The 21,411-nt window shown below is 45.5% G+C and overlaps 1 protein-coding gene across 4 annotated transcripts in view; it reads right to left on the bottom strand.

The window, feature by feature from the left end:
- il1rapl2 (interleukin 1 receptor accessory protein-like 2) overlaps positions 1 to 21,411 on the bottom strand; it is a 324,225-nt gene that overhangs the window by 190,717 nt on the left and 112,097 nt on the right. The window lies entirely within an intron of this gene.

The raw sequence follows: 21,411 nt of genomic DNA, 5'->3' as shown, positions 1-21,411 counted from the left end.
GACTTTGATTCAATAAGCGATAATATCCAGCTATGCTTATGAATTGCCCCATATAATGACTTCCTATTGAATTGTGGAGGCACCTAGAGAGGAAACCGGCGGCACATTATCAAGGCCCAGGCAACGCCGAGCCGTCTCTCCGTCTCCACGTCTCCCCCCCTTTATTTTCACACCACACGGGGCTATATTAATCCCCAGGTCCCCAACACCGAGCAGGTACGACAAAACAAAAGTAGAACTAGGAAAGGAAAAGGCAACCGAAAACTTTTGCCCACGGTGGGGTGCGAAAGCTGTCAACACAGCCAAAAATAAACATGTAGCCTTACATGCAGCATCCAGGTAGTTTCAGGCAGCAACGGCACCAGAAGAATCAGTTCACTATTGCACAGCATGGGAGCCCAAATGACTCAGAAATATGTCACTGTTTTTTTTTTTTTTTTTAAGTCAAAGGGAAATTAATTACGCCAATGCTTCCCCGAAATTTGTATGCCCGCATTTCCTGTTGGGTGTCCTCTCTGACCTTTCTCCCGAGGAAGAAAAAAAAAACAAAACATCTCCTCCCACAGCCCCATTTACAATTCAATGATTATGGAAGATTGATCACATAGCGCTGCGTAAACAAGCGGTCTAACATTACAATTCAATGTCTTTTATTGATCGCAGGAGTTAGTGAGGTGTGTCTGGGGAGGCTCTTCACAAAACCCTGAAGGAGTGCAGGAAGTTTTAGCACTAGGAACAGAGATAAGGACACACTGTACCGCAGTCCTTCAAAGTACTATATAGCTTATATGTACACATACAGTACACGGCAAAACGTCCGGTGTTAATTCAGTGCTAACAGTCTTAATTCGAATCTTAACGGATAACATTCGGTCCCACATTCCAGAGTTAAATTAACACTGTGAGAGTTTAATTAACACAGGGCAATTTACTGCGCATTTTTTAGCAGTTTCTGTGAAATGGCCACTAATGTCTAGAAAATAAAGTAAAATAAAGTAAATGCCCACAAGCCATCTGTGAATCATTATCCGTGAGAAAACAGCGGTGCCCCGAGGCAGTTTGACAGCAGACCGGAGCGAAGCGAGACAGCGAGCCCCTGCTTAGGCACCCCAAACTTCATCCAGACACGGAAGGCGACCACGCGGAGGAAAGAGGACGCGACAGGATGACTCACCGAGCGCACGCTGGAACGAAAAGAAAAAAACAAACACAGAAAAAAAAAAAAACCTGAATGTGAGTCACCGCTGGGTAGACAGTGTTGGACTTCACTGGATTTGCTTGGAAACCCCCCCCCCCCCCAAACTCAGCCGTACTGGCTTAATTAAGCATCGTGATAAACGCGACCTTAGGCTCCATTGTTTTCATAATGGCCGCGCCGATAACTCTCCTCTCTCTCTCTCTCTCTCTCTCTCTACGCAGAATGTGGGAAGGGCCTGGACATGCCTCTGTCTGGCTTGCCGCCACCGCCGCTGTGTCCGGGTCTCCACGCATTCGCCACTCGCGGCCCGTGGTGGCGGGAGACGATGCCCAGATAGCCCCCTGCGCAGAAGACCCCGGCGGGGGGCGCAGGATACGCTTCGCCTTATCTACCCCGCCAACAGCCGCCCCTGGGCCAGGTCGCCGTTGATAAACCGCGGCTGAGATTTACATTCTGATTCCACGCGCCGCGCGTATGAATCTTTACGACAGGCCAGACTAATGTGGAGAGAGGGCAGGGGGACGCGGCGCTAAATCATTTTAATTGCAGATTTCCCCGAGTCTTTTTCCTTCGGCGAGTCAAAATAGGACTCGTGGGGAAATTATTATTATAACTTCTTTTTTCTTCCTTTTTTTTTTTTTTGGCCATCGTTTTCTTAAAATTGTTTTTCCAGGTGTGACACTGAGGTGCAATAGTGTGTGGAACTTGCAATATAGCATTACAAAAGTAAGGCCCTCTCCCCCTCTGTCTCGCAATATGTGTGTGTGACACAACAGCAAAGGGTATCCAGCAGCCCCACAACAAAGGATCCCAATTATTCTCCACTTCTTGGAAGGGCTCCGCTGGATATTATAAACAATTAACAAAATTTCAGCGGTTTTAATTAGCCACTGCACGCGTTCCTTCCTCAATTCCCCACGGTTCGTTAATATCCGCAAACTCCTTATTTATTTATTTCGAAAGGGGGGGGTTTAAAAGGCAATTAGGCCCGACCCAGCAGCTTCTCTCTACTCCACTTTTAATGCTCCGGAGGAACGCTAAAACTCCGGGTCAGCTAATGCCTCCGCGGGGGCGAGGCGGGGGGCGCGTGGGGGCCAAGCCGTAGCCCCGCGTGACCGCCGTGCTCCCAAACTGCCCCCCCCCCTCATCCCCCCCATCCCCGCCCTCCCCGTTCGGTCTAATTGAGTTTCCAAGGAGCACTTATCTTCAGAAGCCTACTGGACTACTGTACACCGCTGAACCGCTCCTACCCGCGCGCAAATCACTTCTCAGGCTACTCGCGCGGTGCGGGAGAGGGGGCCGGGTCCTGGGCTGAAAGGCATCTAATAATGGGAGTGTGTGTGTGTGTGTATTTTCCAAGCTATTCCTGGAGAAGGCCGGGGTAGACCTCTGAACAGCATTCGCGCCACTGGAGGCCTGGAGCTGACCTGCCTGCACCCCCCCACCCCAGCCCCCTCTCACACCCCCACCACCAGAGCAGCGAGGGCAAAGCCGGCTGCAGTATTACTGTTTGCACAAGGGCCCGTATTGAACCGCGGAAACAAATACATTGGTTTCACAGAGGTGACATTTAAATGCAATTCCAAAAAATCCAGAAAGCAACATTTCAAAATTTGATTCAGCCTCCGGGAAATACAGAAAAATTACAATGAAAAAGAGGACGGGAGAAAACAAATGAAAAAAAAAAAGAGTTTTTATTTTCGTGGTTTTATTTTTCATCACTCAAGGAAAAAACACTAAATTTACTGCGCTTATACCCAATTGAGGCATTTGACAGTGGAAAGTATTTGAGAACTGCTTAATAAAGATACTCAAAACAATCATTTTTAAGAAATGCACAGGTTTTCAAAGTAATGAGATTGCCGCTAATTGTATATTTTATTATGCATCATACTATCTTTAGTAAAAATAAGATATAAACTACCACTATCGTTATTTTTTTATGATGAACTGAAAACAACATTTACTTCAGTGGTTCACTGAAAGGACACATTCAATTTAAATACCATAATGAAAATTATTTCAGCACAATGCATTCATTTGGACTGAACAGCCAGTTATTACATAGTCATCATTAATTTAGTTAGCAACACTGTTAACTTTATTTCTTATGCTGTTTTTCTGGAAGCCATCTTAAACTCATGGTCCCTGAAAGTATTACAATAACTGAATTATGAAACTATATGGAAAAATCACTGACCTTAACATTTTCTCCCTGCATTTTATTTGTCTTTTGAGAAAGAAATAAATTACCAAGACCACCACTGAATGCTTCCAAATTACACTGAGGTAAATGTATGAGTCAAGTAAATTTGTTTCTCCATATAACCATGTGCAGAAGGAAACAGTCAGATTTTTAAGACACTTGCTTGAAATGGGATTGGGGTTGGTGTAGACCATGGCTGTCCAACCCTGTTCCTGGAGATCTAGCACCCAGTAGGTTTCCATCCTAACCCATCAAAGCACACCTCATTCAACAGCTAGAGACCTCATCGAGCTGCTAATTAGTAGAATCTGGTAGGCCAAATTAGGGCTGAATCAAAAATCTACAGGACAGTAGATCTCCGGGAACAAGCTTGGGCAGCCCTAGTGCAGACAGTCAAACACTCATCTTCATGTTTTATACGCATTTAATATAGACCTTTTTTCCCCCACACAAGGGCAACACGCAGCTTATACTTTGTGTACAGAATTATTTCTGTACCATTTTCATGGTTTCCCATTTCCAACAGCGATTCAGCCTAAGTGCCTTCAAGCACAACACTACACTGTCATCCCTTGCATTGAGTAAAGGAGCATGATGGCTTCACGTCCAGCTAAAAGCTACTGTACCACACCTATTCACCTCTTTCCTATTGCCACGAGAAAACATGGTGTCCATTAGGACATTTTCAGCTTTTGAGCCAGCATCTTTTCCCTCATGCTTTTCGGCATCAGATGTCATTCAGTTTCGCCTTCAGGGCTCAGCTGAAGTGGAACTAATGTGCTGAGTTTTTACACATGATGTTTTTTTTTTTTGGTCAGATTACAGCTATAATGCTGCATGCCCACATCAAAAAAAAAAATGATGTCATTGTCTTTAGTTCCAGCCTCAAATAAATCGTTATCAGAACAAACCCAAAGTAAGTAGCAATTTGAACAGACCCAGAGTAAGCAGCTATGTTTGTACAGCCACCTGACACAACAAATCACAATCTATCACAACTCCTAATACCCATAACATTATACTACATTTCAGCATTTAGCAGTGCTCTTACACAGAGTAACTGACTTTTTCTTTAAACATAAAATCCATTTATACTGCAGGATATTTTACTGAAGCAATTCAGGTTGAGTGCCTTGCTCAGGGGTACCACGGCAATGCCCAAGCTGGAAGCTGGAACCATAATCTCCATTACAAGCGCAACTCCCTAACCACTGTACTACCACTACTGCCTCAACAGAAAAAAACAACAACAAAAAAACATGAAAGCAAGTATCATTTCTTTTTAACAGATTTCACACTCCAATGTTCTACCACGAGAACGTTTGACTCATATATAAATAAGAGCTACAGAGACAAAAAAATAAAGGCTTGGGAAAAATAAGTACCTGATCGATACTGACAGCAGAGACCGAAACATCAACAGAGCTGCTTACTGCTGCTCAGAGAGCCTTAAATGCTAACATGAGTGAAGCTATCATGCGCTGTCATAACATTCACAAGGCAGATGAATCCAGAGTAACTCGCACACGAGGTACATTTCTTTTTTTTTTTTTTTACATATCCATTGATGCAGCTGTTATTTTTCCAGAGAAGCAATTCAGGTTAAGTGCCTTGCTCAAAGGTACAACGGGACCGAGCTCTGCTAGGAATCGAGCCTTTTGCGCTACGAGCCCTGACTATCTCAGTGCAACTGACTGCATTTCTGGTGACCTTGACAGAAGATAAAACATTAAGTAAATACACCATATTTGCAGTGGGGGGGGGGGCAACCTGGTAACCTTGACAGAAGATAAAACATTAAATAAATACACTATATTTGCAAGGAAGGGGGGGCGGGGGCAGCCTGGGGATCTGAACCTTGTTTTTCACCGCTACTTCAATTAGCTTGACTGAAGCCAGCCAGGGATGAGCTCTTATCTCTGACTACGCTGAACGGTCTCTGAACACACTGGAAACATTTGCACAGTGAATCAGGGTTCCATTACCACCTGTAGTATTTTTTTGTTTTGTTTCTGTTTTGTTTTTTTTGGACAGAGTACCAAATAATCAGACCAGGATTCATCTGCGCAAGGTTATTCCAGATTGATTGCAAACAATACAGTATCACCCCCTCCCCCCCCCAACCCCCACATTCAACATCCAATAGTCCGAAGCCATTCTCATTGCGTTGAAATATTTCCTGGTTGTAAGTGGGGATAATAAGAAAATTGATTGCATTTACCAAATAATATGCAATTTGAGCAGTTTTGCACCCCTATTGGTAAGCAGGCAAGACATGTCTTATAAACAGCCAGGTTTAAACGGCTGAAAAATGTACTTACAAGACAAATTTTCACCACATATGGAGCGATGATCCATAATTGTCACCAGTGAGGGTTTATAATATGACTAAACAAATGTGTGCCACATACAATTTGCAAGCCCAACTGCTTGTTTCAGAGCTACAGTCAGCCTTCCAGCTGGTTACAACAAACCACGCTGCACATCCATTACTGGGCTATTACCTACTCAGCCCGGTACGCTATTTTAAAAAGCCCGAACCCCATGGATGAAACCGGCCTGCACACAACACGCCAAGGCAGGCGAGTTGGGGGGTCACCGATGCTGAGGTGTGCAGATTCTGATAATGTCCTCATGAAGACAAGCAAAGCGGGGGAAATGAGGTCCCGCGCGGTATCAGATATGAGAATGGCCCTCCGCTCCAAGGTGCTCCTGACCTGCCGTCCATTTTGATGGGAGACGGCGTCCGGTTTGCTGTTTCATTTTTTAAGACATGAATCCCCCTCCTCCCCCAAGTCTCAGCTTCCTTACAGGTCAATTTCCATTAACCCAGCTGTGGCGTGCCCTTGGACTTCTACCAGTCGTATTATATTGCATTTTCATTTCAGCCTTTTTCCAAAATATGCTTCCTGGGACCCTAATTTAACACCACAATTCTTCAGAGCTCGCGGAGGGGAAAGATCAGGGCGCAAATAAATGACACAGGAAATCCTGCTCATTCACAATTTTTCATTAACTATGACACCGTTTACAGATACTGCGAAGGAGCCATTTTGCCAAATGTCCAGACGCTGCATGCATAACCACACACTCCTGAGATTAAGGGATACCCACAGCCAATCAAACGGCTTTTGGCACTCACAGAAGAGTTAGCATAACCCAGACTGTAGGAGGGCTGGGGCCTGGATCCAATTAACGTTTGCCCTTATCTCTGAGTCACGATTACATTCAAGAGGAAGGAAGACTGCGGGCTCCACAATAGCCAAAATAAACTCACCAAACCGATTTTGTGAAGAATAAGCCAAACATTTATATTTAACTTTGAGTCATATTTAACAAATGAAGAAAAGAAAAAAACCTTGATTCAAACCAGGCCTGTGCATCAAAATATAAATTCAGATTATGTTCAGTTAACCTGTTTAAAAGCCCCAAACAGTTTTGGCAGATTAACTATTATGGCCAGATTGTTTATGTTCTATATTTTACATGTTTTCAACGGGGGGTCCGTGGACCACTGGGAGGTCCTTGAAGGTACTGTACGGGGTCCCAGTCCAGAGCTGATATGCACTGACTACATATAGATTTAGAAAAATGTTTCAAAATATAAAAGCTCTAAAAAAGAAGCTATTTTTGACTTTTAATGATGGGTCTCTTGGATGCCTCAGAGACTGGGTGGGGAATCCCTGGATCAGAAAAGGTTGAAAACCCCTGCATTCAAGCTACTCAATATGCGGCATTGCGCTCTGTAATTTAAAACCTAAGCATAGTTTTCCTCAACCGGCTTGCCCTGCTGGCTTAAACAAATGTTTAGGCGAACAAATCTGAAAAGGTCAGCCGGCATCGGGACACCGAATCCCAGAACGCAATGCCAATTGCTTCACAGCAGGGTATTATGGGGCTTAAAGAGATAGTCGGCCTGCACTTGTTAGAAAGCAAACAGGACTCAATTTTATAGGCCCCCTGGAAGCATTTGAACCGAGACTGAAAACGTCTCAGACAAGGGTGATCCGCGGCAGCAATCGCTACACGAAGCTGCTTCAGTGCGCACCGGCGAGAGATGAAACGTCCCGTCTCGGGTGCGTTAATGCGCCCTGTTCCCTTCCCTAAATTGTGTTACGGCTCAATATTCCCTCCGTGCACAGCTTTAGAAATTAATGGCGGACTGTCCTATAAAAATAACATTCTGAAGAGGACAACGTTCAGGAATTAGGAGAGTAATTGAAACCATAAAGTATGAATATTGCTCTTTAGCAGTGCGGCTAATAGCGCTGAATAGGGGAAGTGCATGATGGAGTCGTTCGGACCTTTTATAGAATGAGTACAATTATGCACTTAGCTGTGATTGTGTTGCTTGTATTGAATATTAGCAGACCATGTTCGAACACTCAGGATTAATGGATGAACCCCAGTATCAACATCAGCAAAATGCTTTTTTATATAAATAAACCACTTGAAGGACATTTATTTTCAGTTTTATAGAAAAAAAAGCATCTATCTTTCGCACTTACGTGTGAAACTCTAAGTAATGGACAGAAAAAAATCAGCCCCCCACAAAAAAAAAAACCAAATGTAAATATTGCGGTTTAATTGCATGCGGGACACAAACGGATGGCGCATCACGCTGTAAATTGCATTTGTTCTGTGTTGAGTAATTATTCCGCCACAGAAGCGCTTTGTGCAAATGGAATACATATTTTGTTCGGTGCCACAGCGCAAGGCAGCAATCCTGAACACCACAAACAGGGCAGTTTGGCCGGGCAAACGACTGCGGGGGAAAAAAAAGAGGAAAATGGAGGGGGGGAAAAAAACAACACCACCTGCTTTAGCTTTCACAAAGTCAATTATCTCTCTCTCCTCTTTCTCTCTCACCCTTTCCCTCTGGCTTTCCCATCTCCTCTCTCTTATTTCTCTCTCACCCTTTCCCTCTGGCTTTCCCCTCTCCTCTCTCTCTCCTCTCTTTCACTCTCACCCTTTCTCTCTGGCTTTCCCCTCTCTCTCTGTTCTCTTTCTCTCTCACCCTTTCTCTCTGGCTTCCCCCTCTTCTCTACCTCTCCTCTCTTCTCTTTCTCTCTCACCCTTTCTCTCTGGCCTACCTCGCTCTCTCTCTCTCGGTCCCTGTTGGCGATCAATACTTCCTAATTGCTGTGACTTGCAACAGTTGGGAGTGCTCTGTATGGGAGATTTCTTAATTAAAGATGTCACCCTCTTACCCAGGGATCGTGGCTGGGCACAGATCAGCACACCAAAGGAAAATAAAATACACTGTGACTTCTGGATCTGAATTCTGAATCTTTTCTCTTTATTTACCCCACAAAAAATAATTGTGTTTCCAGCTCTCGCATTACAAACAGGTCCTTTTCTGAAGAGGTATAACATGCTTCATTAAAGAAAGGAATTCTAAATTCATCAAGTCCCTTTTTTGCTCTTTCCCTGGAATTTTGCAACTTATTGACAGATGCGTCAGACCGTGGATTTCCTTCAACGTTTGATGGTTTCACTACGGTTCAGCATCAAATGTTAAACCACAGTGAAACAAGTATCACCTCATGACATACGTCTGTCACAGCAACCTGAAAGGCAATGGGATTTCTCCAGGTTAGCCGTGGGACTTCCAAGAACATATTTTAATTTTTAAAATTATTTCTTTTTTTTTTCTACAGAGCTTCAGGTCTTCAAAAACTTCACGCATTGTTCAGTCCACGGTTAAAATCACTTCGATTTTCCACTTCAGCACATTTGATGAAATTGTATTGAGCCACATGTACGCCCGTGTGATGAACACAAATGTTTGTGAGAAGGAGAAAAAAAGAAACCAAACAGCAGTACAGTTATTTGGTTTTAAAAGGCGGGAGATGTTGCAGTGTGATTCCCTGAATGTTACGCTCAGTCACAGGCATAGCCGCATTGATAATGGAAATCTGTCAGGTCCCCTGGAGTGGCTGCTGGTATCTGGTCAGGACATGTGAGGCATTCTCGGGGGGGGGGGGGGGGGTTTCTGTGGACCTGTGCCGTGAGAGGGGGGGCTTGGAACTTGGGAGTTTACAGGGACAGACCACAGATGTGGGGTGGTCTACAATGCGCACAATTATGCATTACTTCATCCAATGGAGATGGCAAGCTATCCTTGTATTGTGATAACACCAACAGACTGTGATGATTTTAGAACAACAGTATTTTTCTGCTAGTGTGGGGATGAACAATAAGCTTGCAAAAAAAAAAGAAAAAAAACTTATCTTCAATACTCTATAACATTATAGAGGTCACCACAGGCTTTTAAATAAATCTCTGGTATCTTGACTAAAAAAATAATGTAGAACATATTTTTAAAAATATATAACACATTTAACCTATGATATCAGGAATTCGCCAGTAACCTTCTGTGGAAGTAAAAAAAATAAATAAATAATAATAATTTTTTTTTGTAAAAACCTGGTCATATCTTCCTGAGACTAAAGGGTTAGTTAACCTGTTTACTGAAAGATGTAAATCTACAGCATCTATGAGAAGCTATAGCATGTCAAGTTTGTTGAAATTAAATATATATTGGGTGATAGACTAATTGATTAACTCAGAGAAATTGATTGATAGATTTCTGACCCCATTCTATCAGCTAATCACAGAGCTGATCAGCTGATGGTATTGGAGTTCTACCTGATTATCCAGGTGCCTGACATGGCAGCCTACCTCAGACCACATTTCCTGCAGAACAGAAGTCAGGTTTCAGAGAACCTGCATCCTCGAAACAAATTATGACACATTTTATGCTACACAAACAGCTCGTGTTTTCATTTCGAAATTATGTTCACCTCTTAAGCAAGTAGATTAGTGAAATAATAAAGGGCCAACTAGAGTCATCTCACAAAGGAATTGATTCGTCCTGACAGGAACCCAAGTCATTCACAGAAAAACAAACCCAGCACTTAGCATGCAATTACGGATTTAAAGGGGTGAAAAGGGAAAGTCAATCCAATGTCAAAACGCAGGCTGTCGAGCGGCCGTCCAAGTCTTCAATCAGCTTCAGCGTGATTACTAATTCTGCTTTAGAGGCAACAGGGTAGAAAGATGAGAGAAAAGATATCTACTATTCAATGACACAGCTATAAAATATCCAAAATAGCCAGGCTTGGCAGAGAGCTCACTTTAAAGTCTACTAGGATGTGCGAAAACTTAAAATGAACAATGTTCTTTGAGGAAGCAGGTTTGCATAGAAAAAAAGGAAAAGTTTGAGGGCAAACTTTTAAGTCGGCTTGAAAAAAAGCCAATGTTGAAATACACATATTAGCTCACTGGAATTATAAATAACAGAGCTGACTGATATTGGTTTATGTTGACCTTATATTGATGTTGCTAACGTTACTGCCCTTGCCAGAGATTTTGTTCGTTAGAAGCGCTGCAAGAGTGACAGTCTGTACCTGTGGCAACGGAAGCAGCCGATTGTGACATCAGTCGCAAGAGCGTGTTCAGATTCCGAACATTCCATCAATGTTCCATTTTTTATATAAAATAGCAAAAATCTCAAAAATGTTCAATCGATTGACACAGAAGCAACACAATTCCGTATTATGTGCAGCTACTCGCCAAATATGGTCGGTCAGGCAGAAAAGCAGCTAGAAGGAGCAGTGTACAGAAAACTGATGCAGAATAAGAAGAAGAAATACTAAGGAGAAGAATATTTTGGCTATTTCAAGCCAACTTAAAAACATCCAGGTGCGTGGAGATCCCTTCTGTCCTGACCCAGCCTCTACTGTAGCATAAAACAGCTGACTGCGTCCCATAGCCCAGGGTGGGTATGAGAGTGCGCACACAGTGCCTGCCCCTGCCCTCAATCAGTCTGCCGGCTCCCCGAGCCCTCAGCCCACCAGAAATAAGGCTGGGGCGGCTCCCTGCAAACGCAACAGCGTATATCTCTCTGCCTGAGGATGCTGTGCTGTTCAAAGCATGGGGGTAAAGGGGGGGGGGGATTTTATTTATATATATATACATTTTTTTTTGTTTGCTGTAGCATGTCCTGCCAGCCCCGTTCAATAGAGGCGTAATGGAATCTGTAAATCTGCCAGGACCCGGAGAGGGACGGGACAGGACGGGACGGGCCGGGGCCCCGGCGCAGAAGCCACCCACGCCGTCACTCTTCTCCGCGCCGCCCCGAAACTGACGGGCTCAGAACTCAGGGGCCTCTGACGCACGCGTCGGCGCGCAGGGAGCTCGACGGCGCGCGGGGGCCCCGGCGAAAAAAAACCAGCGGCTGACACGTTGACAAGCGCGGCAACGCGCGGTAATGACATAGCAACGGGCGTCGCTAATTAAAAGGCGACCGACGCTGACCACTGTTTTCCCCGTCCGCTCACACATCAACCCGTCGATTAGTCAATTGGCCTAATCGTCCGTTGTTTCGTCCGTCTTTAACTCTCAAACCGCGTACCTGCCTGCGCACGGCTCTGGCCCTGGCTGGGAACCTGACAGACATTTACATATTTTATTTATTTTTGTTCTGTCCTTTAAGAATGCGCCCGGACGCCCCGTCGCTATTCTCGAGCGCGGTTTCCTGTCTCGCTGCAGCCTAATGAAAGGCCCGTTCTGCAGCATCGAGGGTTCTGGGGGAGGGTGGGGGGATTCGCCCCAATGGCGCGCTGCGATTGGCTCGGGAAACGCACGACGGCCGGAGAAGGGGGGCGGGGCTTGTCGCGCCCGAAAACTCGGCGGGACCGCTGAGCGCCATATGCGCCCCGGCAGGGACGCGGCGGCCCGGGGCCCGTGTCGTCGCCCGCCGCCAACGCCGCCGCCGCCGCTAATTGATCTGTTTTCGGCGACGGCTGAGCGGCGCGGAGTCGTGGGTGAGCGGAGGAGCAGCTGCTGCATTCAGGTACATTAAAATGCGATTAAACAGGCATCATTAGAGCCCCGTCCGCTGGGGGCTGCTCCCTCCCTGGGTCCACATCTCTCCCGCAAACATGCGGCAGGCCGCTTCATCAAGAAAATAGCAACTCTAATCCAGCTGCCATTATAATAATAATAATAATAATAATAATACAGAGAGGGGGGGGCTTTCAGTTTAGGGCAAATCTCACTAAAAGTATTGAACAGATTCAATATGAGGAGGACATCGGGATAATATGAGATGAATCACGGACACGTGTCCAAATAATAGAGCTAATGATGAACACAAATGAGTATCTGCAGTATGAGCAATGTCTTACAGGAGCTATTGGCAAGAGGCTGGTATGAACATATATTAACAGATGGAAATGAGAGGAGTGAGTGAAAGGAACTTTCAAAAATGCTGAGCATGGACATCAGGATGCACCAACGTGATACAATTTAATATGATCTTTTTTTTGTTTCTATCACAAGGTACTGAAGTGTAGCATTGAACTCTGATGCTTTGAAACAGTGCTTTGTTGTTTATACAGGACACAGTAGAGAGATTGTTTTAACACGAGCAAGATCACATCTACATATGTATGGCTGCATAGCAACCTTGATATGAGATGAAGGTTAATACTGTCATTTTCATTAAGAGCGTTTAAAAATGCCATTCATAATGCGCTCCCATGAAAAAAAATATGCGGATATTATGCAAATACCCGAGAGGATACCCAATTTAACCGTTTCAGCCAGTGTGTCACGTGATCACAGGCGGGGCAAGTCTCCCAGAGTAACCGTGTCTCCTGGATTTGCATAACATCACACGGATGCCTCCGAATAAATTTGCCCCAAAAGCAAAAGAGATGACAAGATACAAAAGTAATAAATTCATTCCTAAACAACACTCCGTGCTTGCCTCATGAACACACACCAACCAACGCCCCCCCCCCCCCCCTCGCCACACACACACACACAAACACGCACAGCCGTGCACATTCCAACTCCTCTGCACCTCACAGTTCCCAATAGACTCTTTCACTTAGAATGAGGAGTGCTAAAGATTCATTCGCTATTTAATGGACTGGAACAGACACAGTCCCGTTATGGAATATGAAATGCAGAAGGCGAGGCTGCGTACCTGCGCACGAGGTGTGGACTGTGGAGTGCTGCCTGCCGAGAAAATTAGTCCCGCAACAAATCTTCATGAGACGGTCAGAATATCTGTCCGCAAAAATATCAAAATACCGCACGATCCACGGGTTAGCCACAGCCAGAGGTGATGCCATGGGATCTGAGATCGTATCGTTAATCATTGTGTATTGTGTTCAGTTGCACAAAACAACAATTGCTACCTATTTCTGTGGCTTTCATGGATGATTTGACCTTCTCGATTCACTTAAACACTCACATAAACGAAAGACAATATAAAAAACAAAGGCTATGTTTGCTTGCTTGCACAATGGCTTTGAAAACACATATTGAGAGAAAATAACTGCTGCACACACAAAAGGGGTCACTTACTGTAATTGTAAATCACATTTCGTGGTGTTTTCTGTGTCAGTGAATGTGTGCGAATTCTCCTTGAGAATAACAACACACTTCAGCAATATGTCACTTAACCTCACCCCAGCCCTGTCCACACGCAGAAAGCAGTCTAAATCCACAGAGAAAACATCAAACTTTCAGCGCAGCAAAATAAATAAAAAAAAGCCAATTTCCCATCAAATTCAGTATATGAAGCAGCAACCCTTTGTCAAAATCCCTTAAGCTATCTTCTGCCAATGTAAAATGCACCATCATTTTTATTTATTTTTTTTCTAAGGAGGGAGACCTATGATGAAAGGGGGGATTTGTTTATTGGGGTAACGCCGGGCTGTTATTTTCTGAGAACATACGCTAAAAATGTACTTCAGAGAGGCCGTGGATCCCAGCTGCGAAGAGACGAAGGGGAAAAACAACAACAAGTGACAACAAAAAAGAAAGAGAGAGAGAGAGAAAGAGAGAAAGGAATGGCGGAGATGTACCGGCTTCAGATGATGATTAGCAGACGGCTGTGACCCGCGGGCGACCTCTGCAACAGACGGGATTTGTTTTCTGTCAGTCGCCGGAATGCGGAGCCATGATCAGCCGCCTACAAAAATCCTTCCCCGCTTGTTAGGGATTCCGAGCAAGTGCCACGAATCCCCTAACCCTCCCACCTTCCCACCCCCCAATCCCACCCCGCAGTGGGCTCGCCAGCCCCGCCACTGCCCCAGGGGCAGCTGATGGTTTAATTAGCAATTAGGCGCACGGTGGCGAACATCTCCTCAGCACTTCTGAGACAAATACTGCTCTCATACAGCATGATGAAATTTGCTCTGCCACAGATACACAAAAACTTAATAAAAATGATCTCATATTTTTGGCCTTGTTTTATTCCACAAAGATGTATGTCTTTTTCGTATTTTAGAGAGTCTCTATGTCTTCAAAGACACATTTCTTTTCTTTATTAGAATGAATCAGACTGTTGGGGGATTTGGAAGCCATTGGATAAACCTTCCAGTCTATCTATGGCTCCATTGAGAGAGTATTTTGACAAGTGAAGTCCCAATTCTGAAAGAGGGAACTCTTTGTCTTGCATAAAGTCCCTTCCTTTAAATTGCACAAACAATAGAGAGGGAAAAACAGCTAGACAAAAACACGAATTATCTTGGGGTTAGTTCAGCTGGAAGACAAATTATTTCCTCCCGGTTAAACACCTTCTGAAGCCTCAGACGTAAGCACATCTGGCCCTAAACGATTCCTCACCTCACCGCTGAAACTTAGACGGTAAAAGTGTTTGCCACTGTACAGTGTTCAGATGTTCGCCTCTGCTCTGACACCGATGCAAAATGCAACTGGCTCACAAATAGCATTTTCATATTGACGGCAGGCGCACAATTGAGTGTCTCCGACAGAGCGTCCTTTTAAAAAATGTTACATCTCCCCGTCTTCAGCAGAACCCCTGCCTGGAGCGCAATGACTCACTAAAACAGTGTAATCAGGTCATGCCGGCACCCTGAGGTTTCTATGGGAACCATAAAGTTATGAAGTCCTTCTGATATTGTTAAAAAAAAAAAAAAAAAAAAAAATAGCGGGGCAGTGGCCAAAGCTTAAAGTGCTGCGAGGAAAAGAAAAAAAGAAAAAGAAAAAGAAAAACAAGAATCGGTAACAAAAGAAAGAATTTAGTCCAGTATGTCTAGACCAGCTTTCTTTCAGATTGGCTGTAGGCAGTCTGTGTCTTTGGCCTTGGCTTAGGTCTTTGGTGGAGGTGCGATGAGGCCTCGTGCATGATGGGTAATTGCAGATCACTGCAGCGTGTGAGTGCGTACGGATGCACGGGGGCATTCGGCTGGACGCCGCCGTTCACCGATCTCTCGGCCACGGGTGCAGATGTCGGCTTTCTGGCCGCGTCGTCGGAGAGGGGGACCAGATGGCCGGTGCGCTCCGAAGGGCGCGTCTGAAGGAAGGCGTCCCAGCCCAAGCTGGGGACGCGCCGGACGTCGGGGGCACCGGTGCAGCCGCGTAAAGTCGTCTGATTGCTGCTCGTAACGGCCGAGGAGGCGCTCAGGCTCAGGACGCGGCGCGGGCCCCCAGCCTGCCGACGCCCGGCGGGACGGCGGATCAAGCGGTGAACTCGCCGCGAACGCTACAGCGGAGTCTCCCGACCGTAGCCTGGACATGAGCTCCGGTGAGCCGCGCGGGGTCCAGCGTCTGATCTGATAACATTGCGGGCGGCCTCTGAGTTTTTCACCGTCCCGGCGCTTGGGGGGGGGGGGGGGTCATCGGCAGCGGGCCGTGCGTCCGTTGCTCGACACATGAGGGAGAAGCGACAGACCAGCGACACATCGGCCAATGAGAGAGAAGTTCCGTCCTGCCGGATTCCCCGTCAGGCCTGGAGTTTCCGAATCAGAAAAGTTACCGCCTCTGATCCCCTCGCTGCCCCGCTGTCATAAAACAAATATTATTCGCTTTTTTTTTCCTCAAGCTGTCAGATTCGATTCCTGGAGATGGAAACACGGAGCTGGTGTTTCGTGACTGCTCCCGCTCCCGCTCCCGTTCCCCTCCTCCTCCGGGACCCTCGGGGAGAAGGGCATAGGCGCAGGCAGCCGCGCACGCGCGGTAAAAACTTTCGCTTCAGAAAGGGAGCTCGCCCGGGGTTCAGACGCCGTCTACGCCTGTCCACACCGCCCGCGGAAGAGTCCGAGTGCACGAAAACCAGAGGCGGCCAACGAGGGCCGTATCTGCTTCTGGCTTTCATACCAACCTCTGGCCTTAATTAGCAACTTAATTAGCCCTGACGTTAACGTCACCTGACGTTTTAGCTACATTTCCTGATAAGCACACAAATGGTGACTGTGTGACTTCTTGTGTCTCTATATGAAACGTTTTACTGTAATCTAACCAGTGAACCAGTATTGGTGCGTACAACCAACTAGCTCACTTAGTCAAGGTAACTGTTGGAAGAAAAAAATCTGCATACACACCGGCCCTCCAGGATCACAGTCACTCATCTCACACATGGTTAGATTATTCTTGATTTACTGAACAATGAATGTGTCAATGGACTCCGAGCAACAAAATATAATTAAAGGAATAGATACAATCTAATGCCATGCTACGTGCATAATCCAAAAGGTATTTGCTAATTATACCCATTTCACATTAAACCATAATGCTTAGCAGCCATTGCACTTTATTAATGCAAAAGGGAAAAACCTCATGGGACATCCTTAATTCAACACACATTCCTATTACCTGTAAAAGCTATAAGGAACATGAGAGAAAGTCATTTGGCTTTCTCGTCCTTTGTAGTGCCTCGAGATGATTATGGTTGTATTATGAATGAAAGGAAATGTTGCACGGTGTCAGAATCTGGATAGACTTGTAGTTGCCTTCTAATTAACGGCGCTAACTAATTCTCTTGCATTATGCTGTTCAAGGCTCAAAGAGCATTAACGACGACTTCACAAAGCACTTCAGGTGGAAAAACAAGCCATCTGTGATCGCAAGAATTGGTATTTTCAGGAAGGCAAGATTCTACTGACCCATGTAAAATTAGCAAAAAAGAAAAAAAAAAAAAGCCTACAACCACACAACCTGTGCTTTCAGGAGAGATACGCCTTATATTTCAAGAGAGAAACTTTGTAAAAAAAAAAAAAAAAAAGATCTCCCGCTTCTTTATACCAGGAACAACTACATGACAGCACAAAGTGCTTTCTCTTTTCATGCCCTTAAAAGCTGCTCCTTTCGAGAAGGTATTTATTATGTTTCACAGCCCAAAACGGGTGGTGTCGATTTAGCAGATGCTCTTGCCCCGAGCACATTTCTTTAAGCGTGCAATCTATTTATACTGCGGGATTTAGTGCAGCAATTCAGGTTAAGTACCGCACTCAAGGGTACAACAGCAATAGCATCGCAGTTGGGACTCAAACCCGCAATCTCTGAACTGCAAGGCCAGTTCCATAACCATTACGCTGCATGGTATCTCATTATACCGTAATCACATTTAAGCAAGCCGGTAAGACAGGTTGGCATCAGCGATACTCATCGCCACTAATAACATTTCTCCCCATGGAGAGTTATGTTACCTGTTGTTTTAATAGAGTATGTTACTCTCAGCGTACAGTAGCTCAACATACAGCATTATGAAGGTTCATGGGTCCTTAACTCTCTCATCGCAACTGTCTGAAAGTCATCATGGACAGGCAGGAAACAGGTATATAACAGTGTAAAGAAGTGAAAGGAAACACATGGGTCGCTGACAGGAAACAGGCAGTATTGCAGGCAGATGCCCCATGCCACAAATAGGTGGTCTTCGCCATATTCGGACGTCTATCTGCCATTGCCTTCTGCCTCTCCTTCCCTGCCCACTGTGGACAGTGCGGCTGACCTCATCAACCAGCTCGGGTCTTGTCAGCCTGTCTGATTGGCCGGGGCTGTGGGGGGGGTGACGGCGGCTCATGATTCCCTAGGAAAAGCAAACGATCGCCCCTGACGATTATCATTCCTGGAATGTTATTTGCCTTTTTTCCCCCCGTTCCCCTAAAATAAGTGCCCTCGACTTCACGGACCCCGTGTCAGATGCATTATCATTAGGAGTCCTGAGGCACTCTGTCGGTTTGGCCCCTGCACTGTTCTTCCCAACTCCCTCCGGAGAGTCCTGTCAGAAAGCACTTATCATCCCCCCCCTCCCCCCTGCCCCGTCCTACCCCCCACCCCGTTCGAGGTCAACAGCTTCACATCTGGTTCAAAAGTGTCAACTTCCTCCCTCTCCTCTTTTCGCGAGGCGGGGATAGATTCTCCCAAGTGGTCCCCCGGGGCCAAAATAAACACGGCAGAGTGTTTATTCAGGACGATGGCTCCCCGTTCTCTGAAGCTTTTCCTTAAGCCCCCCGTCCCGTCCCCCCCCCCTCCGCCCCCCCATCGACGCCAGCCCGTTTGACAGGGGCCGTGCCGTAATTACGATCAGAATGCGAATAAGCCCTCCGCCGCCCGCCTCCGAGGTTTTGGACTCCATTAACCTCCGCCCGCCCGCCCGCCTCGCCGCAGAAACGCGCGCAGCGATTTAGTCGTTATCTGGAGGAGTCTCAGGCGCGCAGGCTTCTGTTTCGCCGCCGTGGCATCGGCCGCCGCTGGAAATCTGCGCGTCGTCGTCGACAACAGGGGCCTCGTGATGGAGGAGGAGGAGGAGGAGGGGGAGGAGGGGGGGTGCTGCCAGGGCACGCGTCCTTCTTTTCTGTGACAGGTCAGACGTCGGCGATAACGCAATAACGCACAATCGACTCAAACAAAACACGGTCGCGCGAGCAGAAAGAAAGAAAGAAAGAACGAAAGTGCTGCCGTTGGTACCGCTGGAATTGTGTGGCGCGGTCCTCCTTGACAAAATTACAAGGCTCTGGGCCTAAGAGTGAGAAGAGCAGGACTTAATTACACGCTGGCTGACAGCTGGGCTGAATTCAAGTGGCCTTGAACAATATCTTGCTCTTTTTTTTTTTTTCTTTCTTCCCGCGGATTCCAAGGAAATAAGGGTGGTGCGTGCGACTGAGAAAAGGTCATTTTATTCTCGAAACAAATTCGAGACCTCAGCCGGCAAGAAGAGTCCGGAAACACTGTAATTCCAAGAGACAACGGCAGACGTGAGCAGTCCCGTCTACGGTGCTATTTCCGACCTCGAACTCGAGTACGCTACTCAAGTGGAAAAGCCGAATGTAATGATTTCAAACCTCTCACACAACGAGGTGCTTAGCCATCAATTCATTTCGATTATTATTATTATTATTATTTTTTCAAATTGTAGGATAGGCAAACTTTTCATTCACGGTCCCCGCCAATAGCATAGCCACAAACGGCACGGTTTTTAAAATGCTAAGGTCTCTCGATGGAGCTGGAAAAGTTCTCGGTAAAAAAAAAAATTCATCTATTATTTTGCAAACACACAAAAAGCTGGTCAGAAAAACACCCAGAACTCAATTTTCCCCTGAAGTGACTCCTTCTGCCTGAATGTTGCAGTCCATACACAAATAATGGATTGTTCTGCTCCGTGGCAAGCACTATAACCCCCGCCTACAATAAAACACAAAATGGAATTTTTACTTAATCCACTGAATTCAATACTCGGGAATGAAGTGCCCTGATCTGTGTCTGTGTACAAACCCCATGCAGCACGATCCATTCGGTGAAGCGAGAAGAATATTTTCATATTCTATATACATATATACACTCACCAGCCACTTCATTAAGTACAACTGTTGAACTGCTCGTTAACGCAAATATCTAATCAGCCAATCACGTGGCAGAAACTCAATGCATTTAGGCATGTAGACAGTCAAGACGATCTGCTGAAGTTCAAACCAAGCATCAGAATGGGGAAGAAAGGTGATTTAAGTGACTTTGAACGTGGCATGGTTGTTGGTGCCAGACGGGCTGGTTTGAGTAATTCATAAACTGCTGATCTACTGGGATTTTCACGCACAACCATCTCTAGGGTTTACAGATGGTCCGAAAAAGAGTAAATATCCAGCGAGCGGCAGTTCTCTGGGCGAAAATGCCTTGTTGATGGCAGAGGTCAGAGGAGAATGGCCAGTCTGGTTCGAGCTGATAGAAAGGCAACAGTAACTCAAATAACCACTCGTTACAAATGAGGTATGCAGAAGAGCATCTCTGAACACACAACACATCGAACCTTGAACCAGATGGGCTACAGCAACAGAAGACCACACCCGGTACTAGCAAGTACCTAATGAAGTGGCCGGCGAGTGTATATATAATATATAATTTCATATCATATTTGATGACAGTGTTTTGTCAGTTTTATATTACTATAAAGGTAATTGCTATTAATTTTGTAACCAGAAGACCTATTTTTGGATGATAATGGGGATGAAGATGGTAAAAATGAATAAATAATTTATTAATGTGGACTTTTTAATGCTTTTAATTTCTTTATTTCTATTTTCCTTTAAAGATGACGATGCCAGCTGTGAGGTTGATGATGAAAATCATTTCAATCGCAACCATGACAGCTGTAAGGACGGCCAGCAATATCCTACATTAAACAGATTATTGAGAGGTTTTTACGTGCAATTGTGATGTCACCCGGCCTTTTTCCTCATAGTTTAACATACTCCAGATAAGTACTAAAATCAGCCCGTGTGCTGTGATTGGGCACCAACCTGCCTCGGACGACAGCGAGTCACGCTGCTGCAAATTTCTTATTGTGCCAATTATGAGTTGGTTTATTGCAGACGGTGATAAGACCTGACAGCGACAATGCTACCGTGCTCAGCTTTTGACTGTGCTAATTGCTGGTCCTGACATTTTTCTGCTAAATTTGTCATCCACTTTAAACAAGTGAGCGTGCTTCATTAAAATTACAATTAGTGTCTCAATTACTAGATGCGCCTTCGACAGGGCCAGTTTTTTTAATAGAGCCCATTCCTCAGCACTTGGCAATGACATACTAGTTTGTGAATAATATCCACCTTGGACTGCTTGGATTTCATGCAAGTTTCGGGCTACGCATAATATTAAAATGCCGTCACAGACATAACTTATGTGAATGCCTTACAGCCAGCATTGGTTGGTACACTGGTCTGTATATAGTTTAAACAAGCAGGATTTAATG

This window comes from Anguilla rostrata, chromosome 3, assembly GCF_018555375.3.
Source record: "Anguilla rostrata isolate EN2019 chromosome 3, ASM1855537v3, whole genome shotgun sequence".
Taxonomy (NCBI): domain Eukaryota; kingdom Metazoa; phylum Chordata; class Actinopteri; order Anguilliformes; family Anguillidae; genus Anguilla; species Anguilla rostrata.
This window is presented reverse-complemented; position numbering and strand designations above follow the sequence as displayed.